This window comes from Mus musculus, chromosome 4 (assembly GCF_000001635.26).
Source record: "Mus musculus strain C57BL/6J chromosome 4, GRCm38.p6 C57BL/6J".
NCBI classification, from domain to species: domain Eukaryota; kingdom Metazoa; phylum Chordata; class Mammalia; order Rodentia; family Muridae; genus Mus; species Mus musculus.
The window spans coordinates 151,643,935-151,666,253 of record NC_000070.6 but is presented as its reverse complement, the minus strand read 5'-3'; the positions used below and the strand labels follow the sequence as shown (position 1 = coordinate 151,666,253).

Below are 22,319 nucleotides of genomic sequence, written 5' to 3'. Positions count from 1 at the left end.
AGATGGGATCATCGTCCTCTTCCTGAGGTGGATAGATGTGGGAGTCCCTTTAACCAGCACCTGAGTCCTTGGGACCACCATGGCCAGCAGAGTAAGTATCTGAGGGAGGCAAGAAGTTGCTTCAGTTTAACATGACTAAGTAGCTGGTGTTGGTTCAAAACCCCGAGTAGTTTACTTTAGGCCTATTTAAGCACAGTATAATTTGGTGAAATTAATCCTGGTGATAATTAACTCAACCCAGTGTATACAATAAAGCTTAGGAAGTGACTACATCGAAGTGCTTTGTAAAGCACACGTGACATCATCCATAAAGATGGGGTTCAGGGATTGACAAGCTCATGGTTAGGGTCTGTGGGAGGATCTGCTCTGGTTTTGGCCATGCAGACAGTGCAAATGTCACCAGGCCGTTAGCCACATCCACCCCCAGCCTTCTGGGTGAATAGCAGGTTCTGTATTCCTCCCTTTGAAGGGACAACCCTGTGCGTTTGACATCCTGGCTCCTCCAATGCTTATCTGTGCGCACAAAGACTTCAGCCTCCCACAGATGGGCATGCAGAAGGGTCACCGGTGCTGAGCAGTTCTGAGCTTTGCACCAGAGTCTGCCTGGGTCTCTCAAGGTTGGTGCATCCAAGGTGAGCAGGGCATTCTGGGAGCTGCTCAGTGACAGAGACTTTCGGTGCTTTTCCCAGAGAAAGAAAATGGAACACTTTTTCGGATACCTGAGGGCGCCCTGATGCAGACACCACAAGCTAAATGATGTGTAAACTGCCTTCCTGCTTGGAGCCTCTGATCTTATTATTCCAAGTCAAGAAATTTAGAAAATTATAGGATAGAGTATCTTGCGGAACAGATGCGGAGAGACTAAGCCCCTGTTCTTTTCATTCGCCTGGCCCTGCTAGGCGCGCCTGAACATTTGCCATTCCAGGACCTTCTGAGAGGGTCTTGTCTGCTGTGTGGGTAAGCCTAGTGGTCCTCGCAGCATGGCGACAGTCTCACTGGGCACAGCAGGAGAGCCGAGGGGGGGTGTCCTGATGGCCTCCCTGTCTCCTCTTACTGCACCCTCACCTCCACAGAGGCAAGCCTCGTAAGATCTCCACAGGCCCACTGTCTTGGGTAGTTAAAACGTAAGCTAGAGGTATCTGAAGGGAGAAACCTCAGTAGAGGCAATGCCTCCACAGGATCCAGCTTTCAGGCATTTTCTTAATTAATGATTGATGGGGGAAGGCCCAGTCCATGGTGGGTGGTGCCATCCTTGGGCTGGGGAGCAAGCCAGTCAGCAGCACATTTCCATGGCCTCTGCATCAGTTCCTACCTCCAGGTTCCTGTCCTGCTTGAGTTCCTGCCCTGACCTTCTTCGATGATGAATGGTGGTGTGGACATGTAAGCTGAATAAGCCCTTTCCTTCCCAAGTTGCTTTTAGTCATGGTGTTTCATCACAGCCTTGGTAACCCTAAGACACCACCCTGTGCCTGGGGGAGTGCCTTTCCTTCCCCTGGATCACCCAGCTGTTGCTATGTCCCAGGTCCATTGTCTGCCCTCAGGGCATCACCAGCTGCCATCAGGGGTGGGGGTTACTGCCACCTTCTGCACGTTTCATCTGAGTGCATGGACTATTGACACTTCTCAAAATTCTCTGTGTGCATGTATGTATGTGTGTATGTATATATGTATGTATGTATATATGACACTTTTCAATGTTTGTATGTGTGTCTACTCATATCTGTATGCATGTATGAGCATGTATGTGTGTTTATGTGCATATATATATCTGCATACATGTGTGTGTTTAGGTGTGTATATGTGTGTTTGCATGTATATGTCATCTGTGCAGAGTGTGTGATGTGTATGTAGTGTGTATTTGTAGAGGCCACAGAACAACTTTGAGGGTCATTCTTTAGGTGGCATCCACATACATGCACACATACATACATCACATACATGCACACATACATACATTTACTTATCTATGACGCAGGGTCGGTCTCTCTCTGACCTGCAGCTTCTCTATGTGCTGCTCCCATCTCTTTTTCAAGATGTATTTTAAATTACACATTATGTGTATGTGTGTGTGTGTGTGTGTGTGTGTGTGTGTGTAAATGCAGGGCCCAGGGAGGCCAGAAGAGGGTGTTGGACTCCCTAGAGCTTAATTTACAAGTGGTTAAGCTGCCTGGGTGGGTGCTGGGAACTGAACTCAGGCCCGGATAAGAAGCACTCGCTCTAAGTGCTGAGCTCTCCCCGCCCCAGGTTCCCCTTTTTTATGCCTGACTGTAGGTAGCCATCAGTAACTCACTCAAGAGCTGAAGGAAAGGCCTCAGTCCTGTGAGGGCTCAGCAGGCTTGGTCTGTGGTGTTCCATTCCTGTGGGCCTCAGAAATGGAGCTGGAATGAAGCAGGCTCCAGACTGGACGCTCTGACCCTTTGGGTTGGGATCCTGCTGTGCTGGCTCTAGCCATGTGACTTTGCTTACGTTGTTGTTTTTCCTATGTAGTCTCTCATGTGAATTTGGCACACATTTTTAGGCAATGAAAAGGCCATAGGAATTTTATGTGCAATATGTATGTGTGACATGTGCCTGGAGAATTCTGTGTGTGGTATGCATGTGTGACATATGCCTGGAGAATTCTGTGTGTGGTATGCATGTGTGACATGTGCCTGGAGAATTCTGTGTGTGGTATGCATGTGTGTTACGTGCCGGAGTATATTGACACGTTGATCACATACTCACGTGCAGACTATTTTTGAATGAGCTACTTTTGTAGAACTGACACTTGCGGGCTGGGAAGTTCGGCTCAGTTGGTAAAGTGCCTGGTGTATGTTCATGAAGACTTGTGTTTGGTTCCCCAGCCCAAATGTGAACAGATGTAGCTGCACGCCACCTGAAAGTCCATTTCTGGAAGATGGAGGGGAGAGTGTTGGAGTTCACTGGCTGGCCACACCAGCTGAATCAGTGAGAGACCCTGCCCCAGATAACAAGGTGGACAGTGAGAGACCCTTGAAAGTGCAGACCTCACTGTAAAATGCTCAAGCACACTCACTGGCACCTGTGTGCACATGGACACTCAGGTACACATGCATGCACACATGGGTGCACACACATGCATACACATACACAGACACACATGCACAAACTCACACGCACACATACCTGTGTACACACATGCTCACATACACACGTACACTCACACACTCACACATTCACATACTCATCTCTCTCTCTCCCCATCTATCTGCCCACTCATAATCAGAACACTCCTTAGGCAGGCATCTGCTTGACCTATTGTGTGCTAGTCTCTGTTGAGCCTTGAATGTTTGGAGGAAATGAGTAGCCCCCCACCCCATGTCTTCATCGTGTCTTTAGCTGGAGAGAGATGATCTGGTACGTGTCCCTTCAACTCCGCCTCACTTTCATGTGTCTCCTTTTCCTCCTGCCTCCATTACTGGGGTCTCCAGGTTTAGGGTGGCATCCTGCAGGTGGTCCTTTTTGGACTGACTGTGTGCACAGAAGTGGCTGTTTTCTACCTGTGATGGCTGCCTGCCTCGGCAGAGGTGGGGGGCGGGTGGGACTCGTGGGTGACAGTAACAAACTAAGCCCTCCTGAGGCCCCAGCCTCCAAGGCTTTCTGCTGGATGATCTCAGATCTTCTTTCATGGAGGGTGCTTGCAAGAAAGGCCTTTTTTATCCTCAGAGGTGTCCTGTCTGCAGATACCCGACTGTCTGACATCCTGGGCTCCAGCTGGTGAAGAGACCTTCCCAGGTCACTCAGGAGTTGGAAGAGTTGTGGACTCACTCGCCACTGATAGGTCAGAAGGTGTCTTCTGAGCAGGTGTTCTTGTGGTCTCAGGCTGGCTTGGCTGGACGCTACAGTGAAGTTTTCAGATGGAGACCCTGCTACAGTCCAGATTGAGTAGCCCTGAAGGGCTGGTCTCAGTGCTTCTGGTGTAGGGCATCTCACTGGGCTCACCCTGAGAGGACACACCCTGCTATCTTTGTTATTGCAGAAAGCACAGGTAGAGACTACATAAATTCTAGAGAACTCCATGGCGCTGTTGCAGGCTTCCTGTCCTTCCTCTACTGTGCCCTGCCAGACTTAAGCCACAGATTCAGCTAGGCCAGGGAGAGTGCCAAGAAAAGCCACGTGGTAGGAATCTCCCCAGAATTAGGGTGCCTCTCTGCCCCACAGCTGAGGTCCCCCCTGCAGGTGTGCTCCCTGTGTTGGGGTCAAACCATCTGTCTTAGTTTCTCTGCCGGTTGCTGTGATAAAACACTCTGACAGAAGCAGTTTAAGGGGGAAATGATTTATTTTGGCTCACAGGTCTCGGTTACAGTGCCTCACGGCAGGGAAGCCACTACGGCATAAGCTCGAAGGAGCCGGCCATGTAGCACGGGAGTGAGGAATCTGTGCTTTTGGATGCTCACTTTCCTTCCTCTGTTTTTCAGTCCAGGACCCCGAGCCCAGCGAATGGTCCCAAGTTCACAATTGCAGCGGGTCCTTTTGTCTCCATTAACATAATGAACATAATTCCCTTCACAGCTGTTAGAGCTCCCGGCCTGGAAGAGCCCAGCCCAGGCTTTGGCCTGGCTTCCTGTTTCTGTTGGTAAGGCCAGCTGCAGGAGCTGCCTGGGGACTCTAATGTGAGTCCCAGGAAGGCCACATTGTACCTGGAATATCCCCAGACAGTGAAGATCAGTGGTAACCCCTGAGTATAGAGGGACTCTTCCTATGATGCCCCCCGCCCCCACCCTCGCTCTTCCTTTCTGGCGAGGGCATTGTGGTAGGTGGAGCGTGGTAGGTGGGGCAGACTCCTGTGTGCTTTGAGGTGGTGGTATTGGTGCCATCCATGTGCTATCTCTTGTATCTTCAACCCAGTCTCCCCCTGACTCCGGGACCCCAGTAGGGAAGTTGACACCGAGAATCTTCTAGAACCATCTTTATGCCCATGCCTTTGCTGGTCATCTGCTCAGCATCTGTAAAGGTGTGTTGGTGACATTTAAAAAGGTTCCCTCAGAACAACAGCATGCTCCGTGGCCAGCAGAACTTGCCAGAGGATGTCACTTGGACTAGGGATGCGATCCAGGCCCGTGCTTGTAATTCACCAAGTGCTTGTTATGAGGAAGGGACATAGGATTGCAGGGCTCCTGCCAGCCCAGCAGAAGAGGCAGTATTTGAAATGACATATAAACTGTAGGCCAACAGTAGCATAAACGGAGGTGCCCTGAGCTGGGGTCTGGTTTACCAGTGCCCCAGGGTTGTGAACACTTCCTCAAGACAGGAAACAAGAACATGAACACTTGGCTTCCTTTGCTCTAGACCCCCAAACCAAGCTGTCCCCCAAAGAGTTCTGGTTTATGATGGAGCATCTTTTCACTCCGCTCCTCATTTATCTTGTTCCTTTCTCTGGTTTGTATGTGTGGGTGAGTGTATAAGTGTGACTGTGTGAGTGTGAGTGTGTATGTGAGAGTATGTATGTGTGTGTTTGTGTGAGTGTGCATGTGTGGTGAGTGGGTGTGAGTAAGTGCGAGTATATATGTGAGTGTGAATATGTGAATGAATGTGTGTGAGTGTGCATGTGTGGTGGGTAAGTGTGTAAGTGTGAGTGTGTATGTGAGTGTGTAAGTGTGTAAGAATGTGTTGTGAGTTTGTGAGTATATGTAAGTGTGCATGCATGGTAGGTGAGTCTGTGTGTAAGTGTGAGTATGACAGTGTGTGAGTGTGTTGTGAGTGTGTGAGAGTGTGAATGTTTGCGTGTGTGTGTGTGAGAGAGAGAGAGTGTGTGAGTGTCATTGTTCATGTGTACATGGATACCAAAGGTTGATGTTGAATATCTTCCTTAGTTTCTCCTACTCTTTCTTTCAGAGACACTGAGTCTCATCGAACCTGGAGCTTGCCGGTTTGATTCAGCTGTGGCTTGCTGACTAGGGCTTTATAGAGTTCCTCTCTGGCCCCAGGACAATCGATAGACACAGCTATGCCCTGCCAGGATTTTACAGAGGTTCTGGGATCCTCCTGTTTACACAGCAAGCACTTTGCCCACTGAAATCTATCCCCAGTCTCTGATCTAAGAAACTTAAAAAAATCAAATGAAAACTATTCGTGGGCCAGTGAGCAGGGCGAGGAAGTTGGAGGAAGAAAATCAGGGGGAGAGGGAGGCATGGACTGGCTTGAACGTGGCCACAGTGTCACAGGAGTGTGACATCAATGCCCCCAACCCTTGGTTACCCATTATCAATGATGCTAGACAGCCAGGGCACAGGACTAAGACATGGCTCATCACAGATCACCTCCTGCATCACTCTACAGGCACAGAGTCCCCTCACACCGTCACAAGACGGGCAGGCCTGGGGCAATATGATAATTGGGACCACACTCACATGGATGATGCATTTTTGGTTTTGGTTATTGACCATTCCTGTGTCTAAGTTACGGATTAAACCATATCATAGGCTGGTATGTCTAATCTAAGCAAATTAACAGAGCACTGTGAGGGTTCAGCACCACCCTCCACTTCAGATATCCATTCAGGGGGGGTTTCTTGAATTGTATCTTCTGTGTTAATGGAAAATGAGGCCACTGCTGGTCACAACTTAGCTAACACACCTCAGATGTCAATGTTTTACCATATGTCACTTCTGCCTGCGTGACCCCGGGTATTTGGAGCAGAAAAGCTACAAGAAATGGTTTTCAGTATTTAGCTTTCAGGAAGGCACACATTCTGCTTCCTGGTCAGAGGGAGCCTGAGACCCTGTGTGGGACAGTTTAATTCTGGGTCCTCTCCACACTGTCCACATCGACTGCCATCTGGTGAGGTGTGGCAGCTACCGGCCAGGCCTGCACGTGCAGTAGCTCCTGGGTTTGTCCCCAGAGGCTCAGAGGGGAAATGAAGTGACCTGCTGAGGCCATGCGGCCAGCCAACTGCAAGGTTCTGCGCATTTAGACTGTTGAGGCATGCACGGGCTGTAGCGTGCAGTGGTCACAGGAAGCCATCAGCAATGTCCCCTGGAGCTGAGGTCACCTGCACCGGTTTGCTCCGGCTTCTCCAAGGTTCATGCAGCTGCCCCTTCATCTCCGGTGTGCCTTGTGACATCAGTGTTCAGAAGCTCTCTATAATCTAACCCTTCTCTTGTCATTTGGCTGGTAATTGAGGGAGGCTAGGGAGAAGGGTATTCGGTGACTCCTGGGTGTCCGGTAGGTAGTACTGTGTAGGCTACCTATGTAGAGAGATCATTAGGGATGGGGTTTCATCCTGGACTCTCCCTTGATTTGTCTGGCATGTGAATGAGCACCCTTTGCTTCAAAAGCCATGATCGTTGCAGCACAGTGTTTAGAATAGCCAGGCAAAGTGCTTGGTTCAATCAGAAGCCCCAGCAGTGCGAGGGAGGCCCAAGGCTTGGGTCTGACTCTATATTGATGACAGGCTATTTCTTGGCCATATATCAAGGAGTTTGAAGGATGGCTTGCTGCGACTTGGGTTCGTGTATTTTTGTAAATGTTAGGTAAGATGTTTGCTCCCTTGGGCAGGGTCTAGGCTGACTCTAGTTGTGTTCTGATCAAGGTGTGACTGTGCTGTGTGTGGCTCTCTCCCCTCCCCCCTAGCCCCAGGGAAACATTGGATGGTTCACTCCAAAAGGCAAGACTGAAGGATACTGGTGTCAGAAAAAAGGGCGAGACAGAGGACAGATGGACAGACGGATGTCCTGGCATGTCTGTGAGAGTCCGTCAAGGCTTGAAGAGTTAGAACTGTGTTTCTAATACAAAACAGACCAAGAAGGAAGTCAATATAAAACAGAATTCTTTAGGGACAGTAATGTCCTTAGTCACTGGCCACCCCCAGGCTATGGCTGCCATAGGAACTTCTTGAAACACACAGGAAGACCTGAAACACACAGAGAGACCAATTCTAAACTCTATATAGTCATGAGAACATATCCCACACTGCACATGTGGATAGAAACTCTGAGCCAAAAACCTGAAAAATGTTGGTTCTGAGCAAGTGGAACCCTGAAGGGTTTGTAAGCTACAGGGCCCCTCTGGGGCTGATATGTTGCTTTAGGACATATTAGAGTCTTATGAGGAGATGCAGGAAGACTCTCAGGGTAGCCAGGATCTGAGACAATAATGATCAAGGAAGCCAGAAAATCTACCACAAGAGATGAGAGACAAGTTCTGCCAGGAAAGAAATCTGTGTCTCAGAAGGTAGGGATGATGGAGTCACCTGAGAATGACTGCATGTTTGTAACTCTGCTGTGATCACATAGCCTGACTAAAGACAACTCAGGGAAGGGAAGGTTTATTTTATCTCACAATCCAAAAAAGACATTGCTGGAGAAGGCATTGCTGGAGCACCAGTCTCACCTGGCAGTTGAGAAGCCCAGAGAACATGTTTCATTCATACACAGGAAGCAAAGAGAACAGAATAGGAAGTAAAGGGAACAGAACAGGAAGTAAAGAGAACAGAGCAGGAAGTAAAGAGAACAGAACAGGAAGTAAAGAGAACACAGCAGGAAGTTAAGAGAACTGAATAGGAAGTAAAGAGAACACAGCAGGAAGTTAAGAGAACAGAGGAGGAAGCGAGGCCTTAATACAAACTTTCAAAGCCCACCTCCCATGATGCATTTCCTCCAAAGCCTACTTCCTGAAAGTTCCATAATCTCCCCCAAAAGTGCCACCTATCAACATCCAAGTATTCAAATACCTGAGTCTGTGAGGGCATCTCTCATTCAAAGTGCCACAGATAGTATACCAAGTATGAAGAAGTGAAGTAAATAAAGTATATAAGAATTGAGTAAGAGCTGGTGGAACAAATGGGACTTTTAAAGAACTGGCCAGCTCTTTTAGAAACAACAACAACAACAACAACAACAACAAAAGCATTATTTAGGGCCAGGTGTGGTGGCACACACCTTTAATCCCAGAACTCAGGCAGAGGCAGTTGGATCTCTGTGAATTCAAAGCCAGCCTGGCCTATATAGAGTTCTAGGCCAGCTAGGGCAATGTGGTATAGCCCTGTCTCAAAACACAAAACAAAACAACAAGAACCATTATTTTTAAATGAAAACCAGACCTCCTGAAAGCCTTAACTGAAGAGATAAACAAAAGAATGTACATTTTGCTAAAGAAAGAGCCAGTCACGTAGCAGACAGATAGACATCATCCAGACAGCAGCCTGGGTAAGGGTGGAGAGCAGAGACATGACAACCCAACACATGTCCTGCAGAGTCCCTGAAGGAGGGGAGAGAGAGAAGAAGGCTCAGGCTTGAATACGGCTGAACACAGAAACAAAGCAGAGAAGCTGAAGTGTCAGGTGTGAGCACTGTTCAGCGTGAGAGTGAATATGCGAGGTCAGGGGTTGTTGTGAAAATCATTAGGGTGGAGGGGGTAGACCAAAAAACAAAACAAAACAAAACAAAACAAAACAAAACAAAAAAAAACCCCAAAAAACAAAAAAACCAAACAACCCCCAAAACAATAGCAAAAAAAACCAAACCACTGCCAGATCCCCATCCATTTAGAAAATGGAAGAAAATACAAGCCAGAGGCTGCTCTCTCTGCTCCCAAGAGACGAAAGGACAGACAGGCGATATGTCGGGGATTTCTGGCAGCCTGTACTAGTCACACCATGTCAGCCTTTAAGAACCGAAGTGCCTGCCATCTCAGGGTTTTGAAGCATGCGGCGAGAGCTGTGTTTGTTCCATGAAAACCATTCTGGGATAAACCTTCAAACGCTGGGCTGCGAGCCTGGGATCCCCTTGACAGGTGCAGCCGAGAACAAAAATGTGATCTTTCCGGGGTGCTAACCTCCTATTAATAAAAGGGGAAAAAAAAGCAAACCAAATTAGTCCTGGGAAGCAGAGAACCCTATGAATCAGCCTTCCTCTCTCCGAAAATAACTTGCTTGGAATTTATAGTACCCCAAGTTCCGCTGCTTTTTATATTGTTTACTTTCCTCGCCAAAATATCAAATAACTCACCGGTGGTCGGTACAGGGACTGTATGGATAATTTGAAATGAGGAATGGACAGCTGGAGAGATTTCCTTCCAGGGGGTCAGTGCTGGGGTGACTCCCTAAGACTAATGGTGTTGGATTAATAACCCGGGGCTGCTTCTGTATTCATAGCCTGCTCCCTCGGAAGGCTGGGATACTTCCCACTTTTATGTCTTGCACAGAACTGTAAAGCAAAGATGGTTTCATTGCGGCCGTGTGCGCAATGAGATGCGCAGGGGCCGCTCCTGCCCATTAATCAGCGTTTGGGGGGAGGCTTCTGGAAGCCTGACCTATTGCTGTGGTAGCTGATCTGAATGTAATGATCTCTCCCTCGTGGTAGCTGCTGCAGCAGGGCTGGAGACTCCAGCAAACAGCCAGGTGGGGGGAGGGCAGTGACCATGAAGTTGTACCCCAGGGAGGGGAGACAGTCCAACCTTCAGGGGTGCACAGGTGAATAACCAGGGGATCTGCATATCAAAGGCACCTTGCAGGGCCTTGGGAGGAGATGTGGGTTTGCAAGAAGCCCATCTTGTCAGCAAGCTGGGCTTTACTGGGTGTCTACTTCCGGAGGGTGTGAATGCACCTGGGCCTGGGCCTGGGCAGGTACTGGGCAGACAAGAAAATAAGCGAGAGGTTGCCTCTGGCTGTGTGGTTCTTCTTGAGGGCTGGGGGTGGCTGCAGTGGATCTCTCTGTGACCTGGGTTGATGACTGCAAAGTGGCAGAAGAGGGGATGGTCTGGGAAAACCTGAGCTGCCGGTAAGCAGGATTAGGTCTTCCCCTTGTCAGGGAGGACAGTGCCAGCCTAATGTGGCTTTACAGGGAGGGCGTCCTTCGCACAGACCAGGGCAGGAGATGCTCCTGGCAGGGGACAGGGTAGCATTGCCTCCCAGACCTGTCAGACTGTTGGGCAGTTGTGCCTAGGAGATGGATGAGGGTGGGAGGAGGCTCTAGGGGCCACTCCAGTCACCTGTCTGTGTTCTCACCTAGAACAAGCAAAAGCTGTGCCATCCGTCTCTGAAGAGAGCTCTCTGGGTGGGAAAGGGAAGGCGCGGAACGCTTCTGACCCTGGCCCCAGGATCCACACGCACTACCTTCTCTGGCACAGACTTCCCTTGCCCACTCCTATCTATGTTCTTCCTGAAGGGTCTCATCCCACTGGCTTCTCCTCAGAGGTGCAGTGTTGGGGTTCCTGGCCCCAGAATTCATCTGATCCCTGGTTAAGGAATTAGAGCTGGAAAAGAAGTCAAACTTGGCTCTGCTATATCTGTCACTGAGGGACAGAGTGGAGAAGAGATGGCTTCCCTTTGTTGTAGAACACACTCACACGCACGTGCGGACACACACACACACACACACACACACACACACACACACACACACAAACATAGCTTGCTGGGTGCCACAGTTCCTGAGAGGACGAACATCTACATTAAAGTGTCGCTCTGAGGATCGATAGTGACACCCACGCTGCATTTAAATATCTGCAATTAAGCCAAAGGCCAAAAAAGCACAACCCAGAGGGAGGTCCACTGGGCCTGGGGGAAGGGACTAAGGAACCTTAGTTATATATTTCCCTGACCTCGGGATCAATATACGCCAGCCTGCATTTTCCCTGCTGCTGCTGCTGTTTAATCTCAATCCAGGCTCTGGTCTGGTCCGTGGCACACACCTTCTGCTTGCTGGTTTGGGTGGCGATGTGGTGACTCCCTGGCTGGCAGCACTTGTGCCTCCTCTCTGGTCCACTGAGCCAGCTTTGGACAATGGAGCTGTGTCCGTGGTCTCTGTGCTGGTGGGCCGGGGGGTGGGGGGGTCGGGGGAACCTGGCAAACCCGCTGAGGCAACTCTGGATGGATGGGAGGTAGATTTCATCTGATGATGGGCAGGTCTTCAATGCGGGATGCAGCCATCTGTCTGAGCGTTGTAGCAGCTGGGCACGGGTACAGAGACCCTCAGACTCTGATCACTCTGGTAATGCCTGCGTACATGCTCCTGCCAGCCAGAGAGACTCTAAAAAGTATTTCTTCCTGACAGTTTTCTGGGTTCACGTGTATGGCAGATACTAAGCCCGGGAGGGAAAAAAAATGTAGAGACCATGGACCAGCAAGCTGCACCACAGACACCAGGCAGGGGGTGTCAGCTTACTTGTGGAGCTGATATTAATGCCAGCCAGCCTCTGGGTGGCTTAGTGTTGGTCAAAGTCAGAAGTCACAGTGAAAGCGACCAAGCTTATTCGGTCTCTTCTTTCCTTTAACTTAGTAGGCCTGTCCAGTGCAGGGGACCCCCTCCCTCCAGGTCCCCCATTGCCCTCTGCCAGTGCAGTTTAGAGTCTTGCACCCCACCTCCTAATCTCAGGCTTCTTCCAAGGTCTTCTCTTCTCTCTCCGGACATTTCTCTGATCAGCCTATCTCTCAGTCCGCCAAGTGGCTCAGGCATCTTGGAGCACTTGTCTGCATGGGCCCACAGGCTCAGGAGCCGCTCTGTTGTTCAGAGTCCTGTTCTGTCCCTCTCTCTTGACTTTGTGCTTCCCAGTGAACTAAACACACACACACAATCAGATACACACAACCATATACAATCATACACACCCATCACACTCACACACATACACATGCACACTCACTCACACACATATACCCCCCCCACACAATCAGATACACACAACCATATACAATCATACACACCCATCACACTCACACACATACACTACACATACACATGCACACTCACTCACACACATATACCACACACACACACACACACACACATACACACACACACACACACACACATACACACACACACACACACATACACACACACACACACACATACACACACACACACACATACACACACACACACACACATACACACATACACACACACACATACACACACACACACACACACACACACACACACACACACACAATCCCCTCTCACAGAGCTTCTGTAGGGCTCCCAGAATCATCTGCTTATGACTTATAGCTGTAATATATACAGTATTAGACATTAAAACTGAGCGATTACTAAAATATGTATTAACTCATTAAAACAACAGTAATAAAACCATTTTGTGTTGACCAGAATGGCTTACTGTATAATAAAAATAACAATATTTTTGGAAACAAAATGAGATCTGGTGCGCAACGACATGGTTTTGTATCTTTGCACATTTCGCTCATGTTTGGCTTTGTGAAAGACAGACTGGGGTCTCGAACCTGTACCTGCTGTCAACACTGACAACACTGATACGTTGGGTGAGAAAAAAAATTGGCTTTGTACAGGTGTGCAAATAGAATATAAGGTGTTATTTTAAGGGCCGTTTTGAGGGGTTTTCTTTGGATATTCCTTTGAATACGATACTGAAATCTCAAGTTGTACTGTGTCAGTCTGCTCTCTGTTGCTGTGACACATCACCAGGAGAGTCAGGGGGAAGGTTTACACTGGCTCATGGTTCCAGAGACTTTATGGTTACTTGTGTTGTTGCCTTTGGATCTGAGGCGAGGGAGCCTCATGGTGGGAAGGGAATGGCGTAGCTTGCTCACCACTGGGGAGCAAATAGACACAGTGGAAGGGATGGCCGGAACCCCCATGACCTACAAGGATATGAACCCCGATAATCTATCTTCCTTATATTAGGTCCCACCTACCCCCAATAATTGCGTTAGGCTCCACCTTATGACACGGAAGCACCTGCTGACAGCTGGACAGGCTGGGGGCTTACACCTTCAGCTCATGACCTTTGGGGAACATCTAAGATCCACACTAAAGTGGCTCAGCAGAAAGAAGAACTCTAGTTTGGATCCCTGGCACCCACATGCAAGCTGGTTGGTCATGGTGGTCTGCCTGGAATCCCAGTGCTCAGAAGGTGGAAATGGGAACCAGAGAATGAGGAGGCTAGCTACACCGGCTACATAGGCAAGCTCTGGGTTCAGCTGAGAGATCCTGCCTTAAGGAATATGGAGAAGAATGAGTAAGACTTCCAGTGATAGTCTTGGGCTTCCACATGTATGTATGTATGTGTTCAGACACATGTGATCACGTATCCACACATGCATACCACGAACACATGAAAGTTAGAAAGACCCAGGCTGTGACAGATACATTCTTAGAGGTTAGTTGCAATATGGGATTGGGAACCGCCATCATTTATCGATACGTTGGGCAACACAGACGATGTGTGTTCTGGCCCTTCTTTAAGATTATGGGCTAAGAGATGCTGTGGCCATTGGTTTGGGGAAGCATACTCTACTCTGTCTGCACTATAGTTCTTGCGCACGCCGGACTGGCCAGCAGTAAGGACGCTGCAACAGGATCCTTCTGCATACGTTTATTGGGAGAGCTTGATTGCAGAGGCGAAGAGACCCCGAGCCCAGAACTGGTGCTGCTTTTATAGGCCTAGGAGAGGCGTGTCTCACACCCGGATTGGTTATGCACTATGCCTCATTTGCATGTTCCTCATCTGATTGGCTACTCTCTCTCTCTCTGTACCTCACAGAGCCTCATTATCATACCTCATTTGCATGTCTCACATCTGATTGGTTATACTCTCAAAGCCTCATTATCATGCCCGGGCCAGGCAGTGTCTTTGCAAAAAACTTTACTGCATATGTACACATTGGTTGTTTGTCCAAACTTATGCGTGGTGGCCAGCAGTAGTCAGTGCCACTCTGCAACGGCACATGTGGCTTCCCACATATAGTAACACTGCTCAGACATGCCCCTGTCATTAAATAATCTATGAATGTATAGCAATATTTTTTTACCCTGTTCTAGTAATTTCTATTAGCTTGTTCTTGTGTTGGTAGAGAATCTTTTACTTTGATTATTATTTGTGTGTGTGTGTGTACACATGTGTGTAAGTATGTGTACACCATGGTGCACTTGTGAGGTCAGTGGTCAAGTTTGTATGGGGGGGCTCTAGGATCAAACTTAGGCCATCAGGCATAGTCAGGTTAAAAGTGCCTTTTTGCACTGAGCCATTTCATGGGCTTAGAGGAAAGTCTGGCATACAAGTCTCTGGAGAGATTCTTTAACTAGCTGCGGTCTAATTGTAAAAATGACACTGCCTATTTTGAAAATACTGGTTCACTGAATGATACAAGATCTTAAGAGCCAGCATGCCTTGTCACGTGACACGCCCCAGATTACCTTTGGGTGTCACCGCTTACAGCTCCAGAAAAGTCATTAATTTTTGTAAGCGGCTGAGTGAGTTCACAGTGGAAGACACAAGTTTCCTCAAATTCTGATTTTTGCCTAACAGTTCAGTATTTTCATCGGCAACAATACGGCCAATTGGAATGACAGTCTCATATTCATAGCTAATAAAAACCACCTGATAAATACTTGCTGTTCATTTCTAACCCACTTCTCCTGTGGACAGAGCAGCACTGTGGAGAGAGTCTCCAGTCAACCAGGGTGCTTTACGGCTGCACTGGTGCACTTTTAGACTTAAGGATGCATTCTTGCTCAGGCATTTCCGGTTGGAATGTTCCAGAGATGTTCTGCACGCGGCTGTGAGTTAGGTCACACTGGAAGCGTTTCAGACTGATGTCTGCTCGTTCATTTTAGTCAGTTACTGATCATTCCCAACTCTAGCTGCCGACTTATCTATTTCTCCTTACAATTCTCCCAGTGTTGGTTTGTGTGTGTTGACGTTTTCTTGTTTACTTCTTGTTCCCTCCATCAGCTGCTTCCTTTGTAATTATAAAATGATCCTTGGTAGTGTTTCTGCTCTGAAATTTACCGTGTGTGATATTTTCCCTCCTCCTCTTTCCCTCACTTCCCTCCCTCCTCCTCCTCCTCTCTGTCTCCCACGTCCCTCCCCTCCCCCTCTTCCCCCTCCCTTCTCCTCCCTCTTTTTCTCCTACTTTCCTCCCCTCCCCCACCTCCCCCTACTTCCCTCCCACCCCTCTTCTTTCCTTCCTCCCACATTTTCCCTCCTTTTCTTTCCCCTTCTCTTTTTTCCTCCTCCTCCATCCTTCCTCCTTCTTCCCCTCATTTTTTTCCTACAGAGTCTTCCTTTGTAGTCTAAGCTAGCCTTGAACTCACAACCCTCCTATCTGAACTTCCTAGACACTGAATGCTACCCTTTCTCCACCATACACAGCTCTGCCTCCTTGTATTAGTGTTTCGAGGGGAATATTTTCTTTCCTCCTTTTAGTTTTTAACGAGTTTTGTCTTTGTATTTAAGGTCTGTGTTCTTATAACAACATATAATTAGGTCTTGTGTTGTACTACAATCTAAGAATCTCTGTCCTTTATTTGAAGTATTTAGACCATTTACTTTTAATGTGGTTAAGAGTATAATTATGCTTCTATTATTTTTCTGCTTCTAACATCTATTGTTTTTTCTCCTTTTCCCTTTTCCCACCTTTCTCTGGGTTAAAAGAATAATTCCGTGTTATCTGCTTTTTGGCTTATCAATGTTACCTCCTTGTTGTAATAGTTATCTCAGAGTTTTTATATACATCATAACATCACCATTCATGGTCACATGATGGGGTTGCAAACATAGGACAGCAGTCTTATGTTTCTGTGTCTTACCTCATCCCTTTCTGAATCTCATGTATTTAAATTCATGCAATGTGATCAACCTTAGACTCCACCATTATTCATTTTGCTTTAGACAGCTGCATTTCAGAGACACTTAAATGATAAAAGTCTCTCTCTGGACCATGGAGTTACCATTTCCCCAGGATACCATTTCAATTATCATTTTTTTTTAAAAAATTCCATTTGCTAGGTTTTTTTTCTTCTTCTTCTTCAGAACTTTCAAGAAGCATCTGTATGGGTTTTGGCTTTCTCGTGTCATTTCTTGTGAAAAAGAAAAAAAAAAAAACAACCAAAACCCAAAGATATCCACATCTTCCTTTCTCTGCACACAATGTGTCTTTTTAATTTTTTTTCTGAAGATTTATCTTCATTGCTAGATTTGAGCAAGTTGATCTTGTTGAGTTGACAGCATTTGTCTACGTGTCTTGTGCTTGGGGCTCACAAAGTTTCTTGGATGTACAAATTAATAGTTGTTGTTGTTGGTGGTGGTGGTGGTGGTGTTTAAAATCTTTTCCTGTCCCTTCCCCTCCACTGGGAACGTTATCCACAGAAAGCGTTCTCGACATTCTCACGGATGCTCCTTTTCTTCCTCCAGCTCTCTCTTTTTGTTTGTAGTTCTTGTCTGGATACAGGGTGTCATGTAGCCCAGGCTGACTTTGAACTCAATGAGTAGCCAAGGATGAGTGTGAACTCCTGATGCCCCGCCTTTACAGCCTTCCCTTTTATCTCTGCCTCTTAGTTTGGGTCTTTTCCATTGCGTGTGTGCACAGGCCATCTAATTTTTTGTCCTTCTCACCCACCGTGTTCTCACTCCTGTTGTGCCTTCCATTTTGTTTGCAGTTCTCATCTCTAGAAACTTTGCGTGGGCCTGTTTACAACCCCCATGCCTTCCCTGCTTGCCTTCAATCTTCTTATCCACTAAGTCCATCATTGTATAATTTCTGACTTGCTTGTGATTGATTTTTTTTCATTATAAGTCACTTTCCCCTGCTCCTTTGCATACCTGGGAATTTTCCGTTTCATCTCAGACAGTACAGTTTACCACGTTGGGAGGCTTGCTACATTCCGACTCCTATGAATATTCATGAGCTTCGTTCTGGAGCATGCTTACATCACTTGGAACATCAGATGAAACATTTCAGGTCTTGTTTTTATGCTTTGTTACTTGGGTCCTCAGCAGCTTTGAGTCTGGAGTTAATTTTTCTCCTCCTGGGAGATCTACGCCTTATATATTATGCACATTTCCGTGCTTGGTGTAGGGAACAGGTGTCATTCTATTTCCGGGTGCCAGAAGGGGATGACCGTCTATGTCCCGTTGGCTGGTTTGCTGTGTGGCCTCGGATGGTCTTCTCAGAGACATGTGTGAATCTGTATTTGCATGAATAGTTGGAGGTGCCCTCTGCATGGCTCCCGAATCCTCTGAGTATCTTTCCCAGTGCTGTGTCTTGAGACCTCCAGTGAGCTTGATTCACCCCCATTTCGACGTCCTTCTCCTCAATTCAAGGGGACTCCTAGGCCTGGGTCCCCTTTCTCTGCCACAGCCTGGAAACTTCATAGCAAGTCACCCAAGAAAGCTGCAGAGCTCACCTTGTGTGTTTACCATCTCTCACAGGTCACGGTCCTTCCATGCCAGCGGTCCATGTCTAGAGAAGCCACGTTTTGCACTTGTCGGCTTCTCGGCTCCTCTTTTGGCCAGGAGCAGAAGTCCTGACAGATACTTGAGTCTAAAGAACATTTGTTGGTTTGTAGGTTGGCAGCCAGCGAGAAGCGGAGAGTTTCTCTTTCAACTCTAATGCTCATGGAATTCTTTCCACCAAGATAATCACCATCCTCCAGCCTATGGGGGAGATCCTCAGTGTACACTTCACTAAACTCATTTGTTTTTATCATTCCAGGAAGGAGTGCCTGTGTGTGTATGTGTGTGTGTGTGTGTGTGTGTGTGTTGTATGTGTGCATGTATGTGTGCGTCTCTCTGTGTGTATATGTGTTTGTGGTGTGTGTGCACATGTATGTGCATGTGTGTGTTTATATGTGGCATATACATTGTGTGCACATGCTTGTGGGGGTGCTTGCCCATGTATGTGCATATATGCAGAGGTCAGAGGTTGCCCTGTGCTTTTCTCTATTGCTTTCTACCTTATTTTCTGAGGCAGTGTGTAAGTGTGACCAGAGCTTGCTGGTTTGGATAGACCAACTAGCTAATAACCCCCCCTAGGATTCATTTTAGAGCTTGGGTTCCAGGTGCGCACGATCATGCGTGACTTGTGGCTGAGCCCTCCCTCCCTCCCTCATTCTCTGCATGTTCAGCTACAAGCTTCTGGAACTTCTCTGATGAGGCCTGAGGCAGCACTACTGCAGGAGTGAAGCGACGAGAACACGGAGAGGGTGGCTTCACACCACGGCCTCTGAGCAGTAGGTTCATCCCTAGGGCCTGCGAGCTCCCAGGCATGGCTTCCCATGCACATTCACAATGTTGGGTATGTGTTTCTTCCCATGGAATAGGCACCAGGTTCAACCTGAAGGTGGTTGTTCGCCCCCACAACATGTGTGAGACTGTTACATGCATTGCTATACCTTGACGTCATTACTACAACTTTTAGGACTCAAAAGCTTTTACTTTTTACAGCCTTTTCCCTCTAGCAGCCACAGAATGTTACGAAAGCTGGTCTCCATGGAGGGAGCCTCCTGGCCATCTAGCTTGATGTCCCCATGTCCTGTGACCAAAGCCTGTGGTGTCGCCAGCAATTAGGGTCTCACCATCAAGTGCTGGTGGGCAGTCAAGGGCAATGAATACAGCCTGTATTATTTGGGGGGATCTCTAGGGTCACTCCTGACTAACAACTTGGGGGGAGGTATCCCATACATGGTACCAGGATTTTTATTGGGCCAGCTATAACTTCTTTGGTAGGGCAACTCAATGAAACTCTTTTGTAAGAGTCTTCATGTCTGTCTGTCTGTTCTATAAAGCTTATAACATGGTAGGTTTCCATATGGTCTTTTCAAACATCCTTAGGTCTAGACATTGGTCCCCACCTACCTTCCTCTACACTACTCCTCTCCCACCTCCCTCCTCCCTCCTCTACCCTCCCTCCTCCCTCCTCACCTAGATCTCCTTCCCATTGGTCCTTTTACAGCACCTGAGCTTTGCTCTCCCTCTTACCTTGCCCATCTTCTTCTCACCCCTACCCATCCCCACGAAGGAATTTCTGAGTAGAGTAGGGAGAGAGCGCGTGCAAGTGGTATTTCCGATGCTTATTGCTTTTATCTTGCGGAGACCTCCCGAGTGCTAGCCACCACTGCTTTCCCTCACCCCTGAAGTGTCAACATGTCAAAAGGAAAGTCCCTCCTCAGTATTTTGTAAAAGTGGGGTTGACCTCTCCGACCCTTAAACAAGTCTTGTGGGCTGTCTCAAGGGCCCACATCAGAGAGGCTTCCTTGATGGCAGATACAGCTGTTCCTGGAGTTGTGTGTAGAGTGTTCTCTGTAGCACTGTCTGCACTAATGGGAATGTGGAGACAACTCATGGAGTTTTCAGTAGTAGAAGAACCCACAAATTGTAAACGTATTTTGGGGGATGGAGATGGATTAGTACACAGCAGTGAAACTGAGATGAGGGTGTTTATGTGTATAGAAGTCAAAGCACTTCTGTAAAACAAGCTTAGAAAGAAATGTACCATGTGTTACAATCCATACACGATTCAAATATAAAAATAAGTGATTTATGAATATGGGCCTGTCCTAGTTTGCTTTCCATTGCGTTGCTGTGATAGAACATGTTGACCAACACAAGCCCTTCCTTGTTAGGCATTTGGTCACAGCAGTAGGAAGAAGCACTAACACACTCTGGGTGGCCTTAATCTCAGTCAAGGGCGTGTCCTTGGTCACTTAAGGACCCAGCACTAGGCCACGCCTCTTGAAGTTCCCACCCCTTTTCTGGGAACTGGGAACTGGAACTTTGTTCCCACACTGGGAACAAAGCTTTCTGTCTTAGTTAGAATTACTATGACTGAGATGAAACACCATGACCAAAAGCAAGTTGGGGAGGAAAGGGTTTATTCCAGGTCAAAGTCCATCACTGAGGGAAGTCAGGGCAGAAACTGGAAGCAGAAACCCCTGAATCGCTCAACAATCAAGACAGTCCCTGACACTGGTGTCAGATTTGACCTGGGCAACTCCTCAACTGAGATTTCCTTCTCAGGTGTGTCTAGGCTGTGTCAGGTTGACAGTGAAAGCCAGCTAGGGCAATGCTTGTGTGGTAAAAACAAAATAAAACCTAACTGGGAGTCAACAGCTACTTGAGAGGTGAGGAAAAAGAGGGGAGGCAGAGCTATGAGCTCTGGTTATCTTCTGTGTTCATGTGTGCACATACATGTGGAGGTCAGAGGGCAAAACTGGGTGTTTTTCTCAGTTGTCCTCCATCTTAGCTTTTGAGATAAGGTCCCTCAATAGCCAAATGCACACCCATTCATCTAGACTGACTGGCCCATGGGTTCCAGAGTTTCTCTGTGTTCATCTCCCCAGCACCAGATCATAGATGTGTGTCACTGCATGTACATTGTGTGTGTGTGTGTGTATGTATGTGTGTGGTGTGTGTATGTGTGTATATGTATGTGATCTGTCTGTGTATGTATGTGTATATGTATTGTGTGTGTATGTGTATATGCATATGTGGGGGGTAGTGGGTACTGCCATCAAACTTAGGTCCTCATATCTGTCTGGGGGGTGCTTTACAGACCAAACAATCTCTTTGGTCCCTTCTTTACTATTTCTTAAAAATAAATTGATCTGACAAAATATTATGATCAGGAGACGTGTCTGTGTGGCACATGGATGTTACTTCTAATAGGTTCTAGAAAGTTTGAACTTCTGTCAATATCAAAAAGTACAGAAAAAAGAAGAAAATACCATAAACGTGCGATACAATCTCAAAGCTGTGGAAAATGCTAAGTGAACAATGGCTGGCAAGACCCGTCTCCCAGTTATCAACACTAATGCCAACAGCTGTCGAGACTCTGATCTGCCAGGGAGCTTCACCCTCTGCTCCATCACCACCTGGGATGCGTGCCTCTCCCTGGTTCCACAGCCAAGATGTCTCCCATTTGTAAGCATTGCGTAACTTGCCCAATGTCACATAGTCAGTCAGCTATAAAGACTGGAACCTGATGTCTGGGACTTGGAGCCTGTGTCTTCTCCATGCTGTCTGCATCTAAGATGCTTTCTTCTCCTCAGACATATCCCCGTGGCTTCTCCTCATTCAACTCCCCGGACCGTTTCATTGTAGCAAGGCTGGCTGTATTGCTACTAAGAGTGAGTCACTACTCTTTGGGGACATTCCTTTCGTTTCTATGGCAACAGAGATGCAATGGTTTGGGGACCTTAAGGTTGTGTGTCATGAGCTGGTGCATCCAGGGCCTGTAGCCTCTTAGAGGCCTTATTTCCTGGAGGACTCTGTCATTTGCCTCTGCCATGCCCTGATGCTGCTGGAAGGCTCCGTAATTACCCTTAGAGTGGAATCTTTCCTAATGTTTTAGGTAATAAAACAAGAAAACCTTGGAGGTCGTGGCTAATAAGGTCCCTCAGATGCATCAAGCATTGCCTAAAGATTTACTTGAATTAATTGTGTAGGTGATGTAAAGAAAGGTGATATACTTACGTGCCCACTCAACCTTTCCTGGTTGCAGCTGTCTGATAAAGAAAAATGGGTGTGGAATACTTGAGATGGTTTGAACGCATCTGGGAAGACAGGCTGGGTATTTATAAGAGCAGCGTCTGTGAAGGACC

The 22,319-nt window shown here is 47.5% G+C and overlaps 1 protein-coding gene and 1 long non-coding RNA gene across 6 annotated transcripts in view; both read left to right on the top strand.

Annotated features, from left to right (window-relative positions):
* Positions 1-22,319, top strand: part of Camta1 (calmodulin binding transcription activator 1) — an 802,246-nt gene that overhangs the window by 195,515 nt on the left and 584,412 nt on the right. The gene's annotated exons all lie outside the window — the stretch shown is intronic.
* The window catches only part of Gm38442, an 84,670-nt gene that overhangs the window by 57,045 nt on the left and 5,306 nt on the right, over positions 1-22,319 (top strand). The window lies entirely within an intron of this gene.